We start from the raw sequence: 9,511 nt of genomic DNA on the forward strand, positions 1-9,511 counted from the left end.
GAGATGCATATGCACCTCCATTATTACGAAGTCATGTGACAAAAATGGACTGGACATTATGCATATTTTGTCAGAACGTGGACAAAAAACTGCCAAAAGTGTGTTCTATTAGTACTTTCAACATGAGCACAAAGATAATATCGAAGGCCAAATATGTTCATGTGGTATTTGTGCGTATTGCTGATGTCAATGACTTAATTGCCGCCGAAGGATGTTATCATCCAAACTGTCTCAAACGATTCTTTCGAGAAGCTGAAACTGCAAAAACGGACTGTCTGTCTGCTGATTTAGCTGTCATCTGGTTGGTGTAAGAGTTGCGAAGGCATGCTATGCAAGGACACTTACTTGATTTGTCTGAGGTTTTTAATAGGTACAAAGAATTAGCAAGTGAGATTGATATTGAAGTTCCATCCTCTTATTTGAGCAGGCTTGCAACATTCAAGGAAACATTGTCCAAGTTTATTGAAGGTATCTATGACTTTGTTGTGCTTCGCAATGTTACCCCTACTGACAGAAAAACGCTCCTTATTCCAAACACTCTTCACCATGTACCCCTATCCAATTTAGTTGTTGATGATTGCATCGACGATACTATCGAGATTTTCAGGCACAATGATGATGATTTCATGAAAATGGTGCACGTTGCTCTTAAACTGCGTGAGGACATAATTGCACTTCCTGGTTTCAAAGGTGTAAATGTAAGTGAGACGGCTGAATTAGCATCAGTGCCATCAAGTGTCCATACATTCATTAGCCTTTTACTTGGTGGTCAATCGCATATCGAAGAAGAGTTTAATGAATGTGCTGTACAGGAACTAGAACTTATCAGAAATAATCGTGTCCTTAGTATTGGACAAGACTTGGTCTTTGGAGTATGTGGGAGCAAGAAGGCTCCTCCTAAGCAAGTTGGGCTTGGCCTTTCATTGCATGAAGCCACTAGATGTGGAGTGCAGCAAATATGGGAAGAAAGTGCATTGATGGGTCCAAATTCTGCTGAGAAGGTCATGGATGGAAAATCATATGCCAAGGGTATGAGGGCTCACAAGTTGACGTGGCAAGCATTATGGAGACTGTTGCTACCACAGTTGCAAAGTTACCTGGAGGCCAAGGATCCAGACATGGCGCACAGACTTTCAGACTTTCAGAAGCAGCTGAGATGCAGGATGTTGAGACTATCACTACTGTACTAAGCTCAGAAAGCTTCCTTGGTCATGTAAACCTATTTTTGGAAACCAAGGATGATGATGTGAACTTCAAGGTCTGGTGGCAGTATCTGTACATGGTGTCCATCTTGCTCAAGTTCATTAGAGCCCGGCGTGAAGGCTTGTGGGATGACCATCTTGATGCATTCCGTTCAATGTTATCATACTTTCAGAGATATGATCACATCAACTATGCTAGGTAGGGGGCAGTATACTTGTCAGAAATGAATCAACTTCCTGAGGAAGTTGCGCATGAATTCCGCCAAGGAAACTTTGTAGTCAAGGGTTCAGACAACCTTTTTAACCAGGTAGACCCAGATCACAGTTTAGAATGGTTGAATGGAATTGGAAAGAAAGCTGGATGGGATTATTGGCATAACGAAGACAAAATCTGCTCTAAGTCGATGGACTCTTTCATACAATATGCGAGCATGTGTGGCTTCACAAACCAGAGAAATGCTTAATCTCCACATAGATGATGCTCTGACTCCAACTGAAGCAACCCCTGTGTCACGGGGATTCTATAATTCCCGTAACTGAATAAAACACGATTATCAAAATATCTCTCCTAACTGTATATCTATTAGATCTCTCTGTAACAGGCGGTTAAACCCTAGTATGGCTCGTCTCTAGGTATGATCAGAGATACGATCTTATATAAAGTATATATATTTATAGCACGTTTAGCTCACTAGAAACACAACAAAACACAATACACTTTGGAATCTGTATTAACCTACGCTGACAAATGTACAGCCGTAGTAGTTAATTAATAACAACAATAATAACAACCCAGAACTGATCACTTAATTAGTTAATCTCTAGGTGTCTAGTTACACAATATGCGAATCACTTCACCGTTACACCACACCCACACGTGTGATAATTGAGAAACGCTTCCAGGGGAACTTAATTAATAAAGGAATTACAGCTCTATTCCTAACTGGTTAATTTTTAGTTAACCCTTAGTACTCGTTCAGTAACGTGTGATAATTTAGGAACGCTTCCAGGGGAACTTAATTAATAAAGGAATTACAGCTCTATTCCTAACGGGTTAATTTTTAATTAACCCTAACTACTCATTCAGTAACCTTGTAACACAGAATTAATACTGGTACCTATCACAATAAAGACAATAACCTACAGTTTACCAAAGTCCAACGGACTACGTTCCCTGGGAGCCGTCCGATATCTCTAAAAACTAGCTATTTATTATAAAATCAGAATTCGCCTGGGGGTACAAGGCGGTACCTCCCCCTATCATCTGATATTTCACCTCTACTAGAGTCAGTATATTTCTCTCTGATCGTCAGACTTACTGACGCCTTGGTCGCCAAAATCACGGTCGTCGAAACCGCACTCGCAGAGGTATTACGTAACTACTCGCCACATGGCCTCCACAGATGGACTAAGTGCATATTGGAATACCCGATCGCGCGAAGTATTACGTAACAAGTTGCCCATCTGGGCTTAAGTGCAATTAAACTGCACACGGCCCTCTAACACAATTAAAATCGCCACAGGCGAAACAAATTTAAGAGCATGTACCGTCACACCCTGGCAGGATGAAACGAGACAATCTTGATGAGAATCGGATTCTGGAGGTTCTTAAAAGGTTCAAAGCTTTCGAAATGGGACAAACATCTGGTCAGCTTGTGAACACTGCGACTAAAGATGTTGCCACGTTCGATATACAAGAGTCACTAATTAACGCCGAGAAATTTGGACAGCAGCAGTTAAGTGACTTTGTTTCACAACGGTTGGTAGACAGGAGTGTAAAGTTAATGGACCCAATGCACAAAGCAAAGGCTTTAACTTTTAGTTCACTTTATGTGATTAGTAAAGATGCAGCAAAGGAGAAAACAGAAGTCCTAAAATCAGATAGGCAACTTTTTCAGAGGCTTATTACTGCATATCAAGCCGGTAGACCTGTCGATCTAGATACCATACTGAAGCATGAACTTGTGAAAGTTCCACTGAGTATTGCAGAGGAAAATGGATCTCTCCGGCCAGGGAATAAGGCAATGCTTGTTGATGTATTGACCAAAGACGTAAATTGTCCACTAGAAATTGATATTCTCGAGGATGGAAACTCATGCCTGGTAATAGATGGCCAGGCCAGTGTTGTTGCTTTCGGAAAACCCATTGATGCAAAGACTTTTGGGGATTACACAGACAAATTTGTAAATCATATAGTTAAGGCTGGTCGGAAGTTTGACCGCATTGATGTAGCTTTTGACCTGTATAAGGACACTAGTACCTCTATCAAAGATGGCACTAGAGAGAAGCGGAAGAAGAAAAAGTCTTGCTCAATAAGATGTATGGTGGAAAGTAGAGATGTTCCTTTGCCCTCTAATTGGAATGATTTTTTGGCACTGTCAGAAAACAAAAGAGACCTTGCTGCATTTCTTTCTGAAGAACTCATCAGGGCAGCACCAAGTGGAAAGACCGTTGTAGTTGCTAGGAGTTCAGAAATGGAGGTAAAAGCTAGCAATCCTGAAATTGACGTCAGCATGCTTAGATCCGATCATGAGGAAGCAGATACTAGAGTATTTCTCCATTGTATTAATTCAGTTGCTGATCACATTGTCGTATCAGTACGTGACACAGACATCGCCATTCTTCTTCTGGCTCATTTCAATAAAATGCCATGTGAAAAACTCTGGCTAAAGGCAGGAACTTCTTGCAAGCCTAAGTATATACCTATTCATGAAATTCATGAAACACTTGCATTCGAACAGTCTATTCTTGATGCCATACTTGCGTTCCATGCAATAACCGGCTGTGACACGGTGTCATATTTCAAGAGACACTCAAAGAAGACATCGTGGGATGTATTTCTGGAGAACCATAAGCTACTGCAAGAGACTGGGAAGTCTGAGAAGTTGTCAGAGAAAGGGGCCAGCATAGCAGAAGCCTTTGTGTGTCGAATTTACAAGGTTCCATATGACTCCATGCGTCAAAGGCCGTGTGCACCTTTTCTGCAAATGCAAACCACCAGAGGCCTTGTCCCCTACAAGTGATGTAGTCCGACTTCATATTCAAAGAGCAAACTATCAATCGTTTCTGTGGCGGCAAGCAGATGTTTCTGTCCCTGTGGTGCCATCACCAATATCTTTAGGTTGGAGAGACACAGATGAAAAACGTAAGCCCATTCTCACCACCCTTCCTCCTGTCCCAAAAGCATGCAGGGAAATAGTTTTCTGTGGATGCACAAAGGGCTGTGTATCCAAAAACTGTTCTTGTAAAAAGGCAGGTAACTTGCCTTGCTCAGCAGCTTGCAAGTGTTCAGATGGACCAGTTTCTTGCACAAACAGAAAATGACTACTAAGTATAGGACTTAAATTCAGAAACTTGAACAAATTAAATTGACTTCAGACTGATACCGAACCAGGCCTAGTGTTATAATTTGGATTTCCGTTGCCTTTGGCTCCATGCTTAATCATGCTGACATCAAGTTTTGAATCCTCAAGTACATAACTATATGATCAGTGACCACAATGACCTTCCAATATATGCCAGAGAGTAAATTTAAGTATTAAAGAATGTTCTAAATATTTCAAATGCAGAAAATTAAAAAACTGCACAAATGGGGATGAAAACCCAGCCATTTTGGAGAAAATAGGCTTATTGTAATTTTTTGTGATACATTTGCTTTTAATTATGAATGTTAAAACTAAAATATATCACAAATGCATCAATATTTTTTTTTTTTATTTTTTTTTTAGTCTATGCATAGAACATGTCATATAGGACAAATACTGAAAAAAGAAGAAGAAGAATTTTGCACTTTATGACCTTTGACCCCTATTTTGACCCCTTAAATGGCAAAATTTCGCACATTCACACCCCTAGTCGTTTTCAGCACCTACAATTACTCCAGAAAACGTTTGTGAACTGCTTTTCCTCAAAAATGCCTTATGCATTCACATTTTCTGAAAACAGTCCTAGTCTATACTGAAATGTAAAAACTACGTACTTCTTCGCCTCTAGTGCTATTACCAGAACGTTTTGGTCCGCCCGTAAAACGCAGAAACTTTCCTTTCCAACTGCATGGTTTCTAGGTGTAAATAACGCATGCTAGATTATTCGTGGGATTTTTAATAGTATTAATGTTTAATTCATTCTTTTTCTTCTTTATTTCTGTCAGGTGTTGGCAACACTTCGTTTTTGTTTAGCAATGGGGAACTTTTAATCTGAAACTGGCGAAATTCATGGTATTTCACAGAGTTCTGTCAGTAGATGCATCCATAATGTTTCGGGGGGGGGGGGGGGGGGGGGGGGACGTAGCCCAGTGGTAAAGCGCTCGCTTGATGCGCAGTCGGTTTGGGATCGATCCCCGTCAGTGGGCCCATAGGGCTTTTTCTCGCTCCAGCCAGTGCACCATAACTGGTACACCAAAGACGGTGGTATGTGCTATCCTGTCTGTGGGATGGTGCATATAAAAGATTCCTTGCTGCTAATCGAAAAGTGTAGCCCATTAAGTCGCGACATCGGGTTTCCTCCCTCGATATCTGTGTAGTCCTTCACTATATGTCCGACGCCACATAACCGTAAATGAAATGTGTTGAGTGCGTCGTTAAATAAAATGTGTTGAGTGCGTCGTTAAATAAAAACATTTCCTTCCTTTTAAAGGAGGTAATCCGTAATCGACGCAGAACAAACTTCTTGAGCGGACGGAATCCAAATATCGAGTGTCAAGCGGACGGAATCCAAATATCGAGTGTCAAGCGGACGGAATCCAAATTTAAGGTAACAACGATTACCACCGTGGATCATGGCACAGATAATCTCGACCTTCTGGTAATGGCGGAAAAATCTGTTCGCTTGTCGTCGGCACAGACCCAACAGCTCATAGATTTGTATCAGGGGCACAACTCTGTGTGGGGTGTGTCCAGTCATTTATAGAAACGTTAGGACAGTCGCTTTATTATCAATAGGTTAGACGTTGCTTTCAAAGAAGCAACCGGTATAAACCTGCCAAGTAAGTATAATAGCATTGATTCAGTGAGCAGCAACTTGTTTCACTGTAACGACTGCAACGAGCAGATCCTTCCCAGGGTTGTCTTGAGGGGAGTTAGCTACCTATCTGAAAAGGGGCGTAACTCCAAATAATAATCGACATAAGCCACATAATATATTTATTAAATATCATGTATGTTTGGTATATTTGTTGCGTTCGGTGTTACAGCAAGGATATTTTTCAATGACGTCACGTTTCATATGATTGACAAGTACCGTCTGGCAACACTTCCGATTCAATCGGTTTCAAATGGTCTATGTAGACACTACCGAGGACCATATACAAAGTACGTATGTGTCGGCAGAGTGTCATCAGTTTGGTGAATTAGTAGAATTCGCTGTACTAGGTGCCAGAAGTGAAGTCAAACAAAGGTAGACTTCGGTTGATATTCAGAAGTCTACATACTTCACTATGTTTCACCATCTCTATATTTATTACAGTAACGAAAAAGTAAAGTTTGTTTTATTTAACGACGCCACTAGTGCACATTGATTTTTGTTATCTTATCATCGGCTATTGGACGTCAAACATATGATCATTCTGACACTGTTTTTTTTTTAGAGGAAACCCGCAGTCGCCACATAGGCTACTCTTTTACGACAGGCAGCAAGGGCTCTTTTATTTGCTCTTCTCACAGGCAGGATAGCACAAACCATGGTCTTTGTTGAACCAGTTATGGATCACTGGTCGGTGCAAGTGGTTTACACCTACCCATTGAGCCTTGCGGAGCACTCACTCAGGGTTTAGAGCCGGTATCTGGATTAAAAATTCCATGCCTCGACTGGGATCCGAACCCAGCCTGTAGACCTAAGGTCTAACCTTGACGCCATCGAGGCCGGTACAGTAACGAAGTCCACGTACCTTTGTAAAACTGTTGTATTTCTCCGCCTCGCTTTCTCTTTATCTCGAATGCGTAAGCATATTTTGCTTGTCACAAGAAAGTTGGTCTAGTTGATCTAAATGCTTTAAAAACATCAAAACATAGTATTCAAAGAAACAAAACAGCCAAGCTTGAGTATTTGCTATTCTGTTTGTCGAGATATTAAAGGGATATTCCTGAGTTTGCTGCATTGTAAGATGTTTCCGACTAATAAATTAGTTCTACGATTAAACTTAAATATTAAATATATTTTCTTGTTTAGAATATCAGTGTCTGTATATTCAGTGTGTTTCTGGTCGTCTCAATATTTGTAAAAAGCCCAAATTGGATTTTGTCTTCAAATAATTTCGTACGTACGAAAAAAACGTTTTTAGGAAATAAAATGAAGTTTAACCTAGTACAAATATTAGAACGATCAAAAACACGTTTACTATACAGCCACTAATATTTTATGCAGACAAATATATTTGATATGTAATTACAATCGTTAAAAAGTCTCTGTTAGTCGATAACATCTTAAAAATTGCAGCAAACTCGGGAATGTCCCTTTAACTATTTTATTCCGAGTTTTCAGCATTTCCACTATTGAACAATCACGTTAAACAATGTCGGTGCACCATGTAGGAACAAATCATCCTATCAATATTCCACAAGAGGAGTTGGAGGGGATATTACACAAGGTCAAGGATTCTGGTACACTGGGGAGCTTGCAATCTTATTAAAATTAGTTCTACTGGGTCTACCGGTAGATCTAACAGCATTGCGTGGACTCCCATGCCCAGGTGACATTTCATCTATAAATAACAATTTAAATATTGATCAATTACACTTAGCCTTTTATAACGTTATTCGAGAGCATACACATTCTAAAAATATCGGGCGAGACTATTTATGCAATAGGCGAACTTGTTGGTCTATTTCAACATTGAAAAAACGGAGGGGAAAGTGCAGTAATAAACTCTGGACTGTATACTAGTATAAACAGATTTTATGGCTATACCATCATGGGTTTTTTTTCGTCTTGAAACGAATTTTGTATAAAATTTTATATTGAAATTAGTTTCACCCGAATCATTTCGTATACCCTCGGCATAATTCCGAATGTTTTCAAATTCTTTTCAAATCACCCATTCCCATTCTGGAGCTCCACGCGGTAAGATGTGTTTGTTTCGCTTGTGCACGTACACTGCACGTCCTTTCGTGTGCTCGACTTAGGGGTCCTTCATTTCGTTGTTTTTGTCAGCGAAATGAAGTTTTCTACTGAGATGTATGCGGCCATTGGAACTGATTGAACGCTGGAACACTTATCGTTTCGACAGCCTGCACCACCAGGTTGGATTCTTTTTTTAGCGAGATTCCTTGCCGCCACGTCATTTCTCCGTCTGACTGTCGACTCGTTTTTTTCGCGACTCGTATGACGGCCATTCTGCAGAACGCCACGGTTGTTCGCGTTTAGTCTCTACATGTCCGAGCCTGTCCTAGCAGCACTGGAAGATTGACCGCCCCACTCTAAGAGGAAATAGGAAGCGGGGTAGGCCCCTACTACTCTTTTTCTAGACTTTACCTTGCCTTATAGTGATACCATCTCGTATCCTCCGGCGTCGGGCCCGTCCGCACCACTATACCAACCCATGACGACTGGACTATACCCTAGTCTGATACTCTCTCTTGTTCAGACGGATCCGGTTTCTCAAGATCTGTATTTCAGCACAGCACTACACCTTCAACGTCTATCGACTGTCAATCTAGGGGTTTTCTTGAAGGGGTGCAACCCATCTCGTCCCTTTAAGCTGTGCACCCAAACGGCCTTAACGAGGCCACTCGCGTGGACATATCGATCGGACTTAAACTTTTAGATCTGCGTTCAAAATTTTATGTCGAAATTACTTCTTTTTTTTAAATATTATTAAATAGTCCGATCCTCTCTTCTTTCTCTTATTTAATTTTGGACTGTCCTTCTAAAATGCTCCAAATTATATAAATATTCGGCCGAGCAGTCAATTCTTTTTTATTTTTGGCTTGTAACCTTTTTCTCTTTTTTTTATTTATTCTATTAACGTTTTTACTAATTGTTATTTTCAAAATTCTGCCCATTTTCACAACCCCCTCCCCCTCCATCCCGAGTCAGGCCACCGATCTTATCGGAGGTCGGACTCGGGATGGGCGTGTTCGAAACCCTAGTGGTATATGGGCACGTTAAACTAGTTACCATCATCATCAAATCACTGGCATGATTTTGCAAGTAAGGTTTTGATTGGTCGAATGAAGGGTCAACTGGACATGAGCTCTAATGTAATAGTGGAGCTAATTTTAATTAGATTGGGGAGCTTGATGGTGTATTCTAATTAAAGGGACATTCCTGAGTTTGCTGCACCTTTTAAGATGTTATCGACTAACAAAGACTTT

The sequence above is a fragment of the Gigantopelta aegis genome, chromosome 5 (assembly GCF_016097555.1).
Source record: "Gigantopelta aegis isolate Gae_Host chromosome 5, Gae_host_genome, whole genome shotgun sequence".
NCBI classification, from domain to species: Eukaryota; Metazoa; Mollusca; class Gastropoda; order Neomphalida; family Peltospiridae; genus Gigantopelta; species Gigantopelta aegis.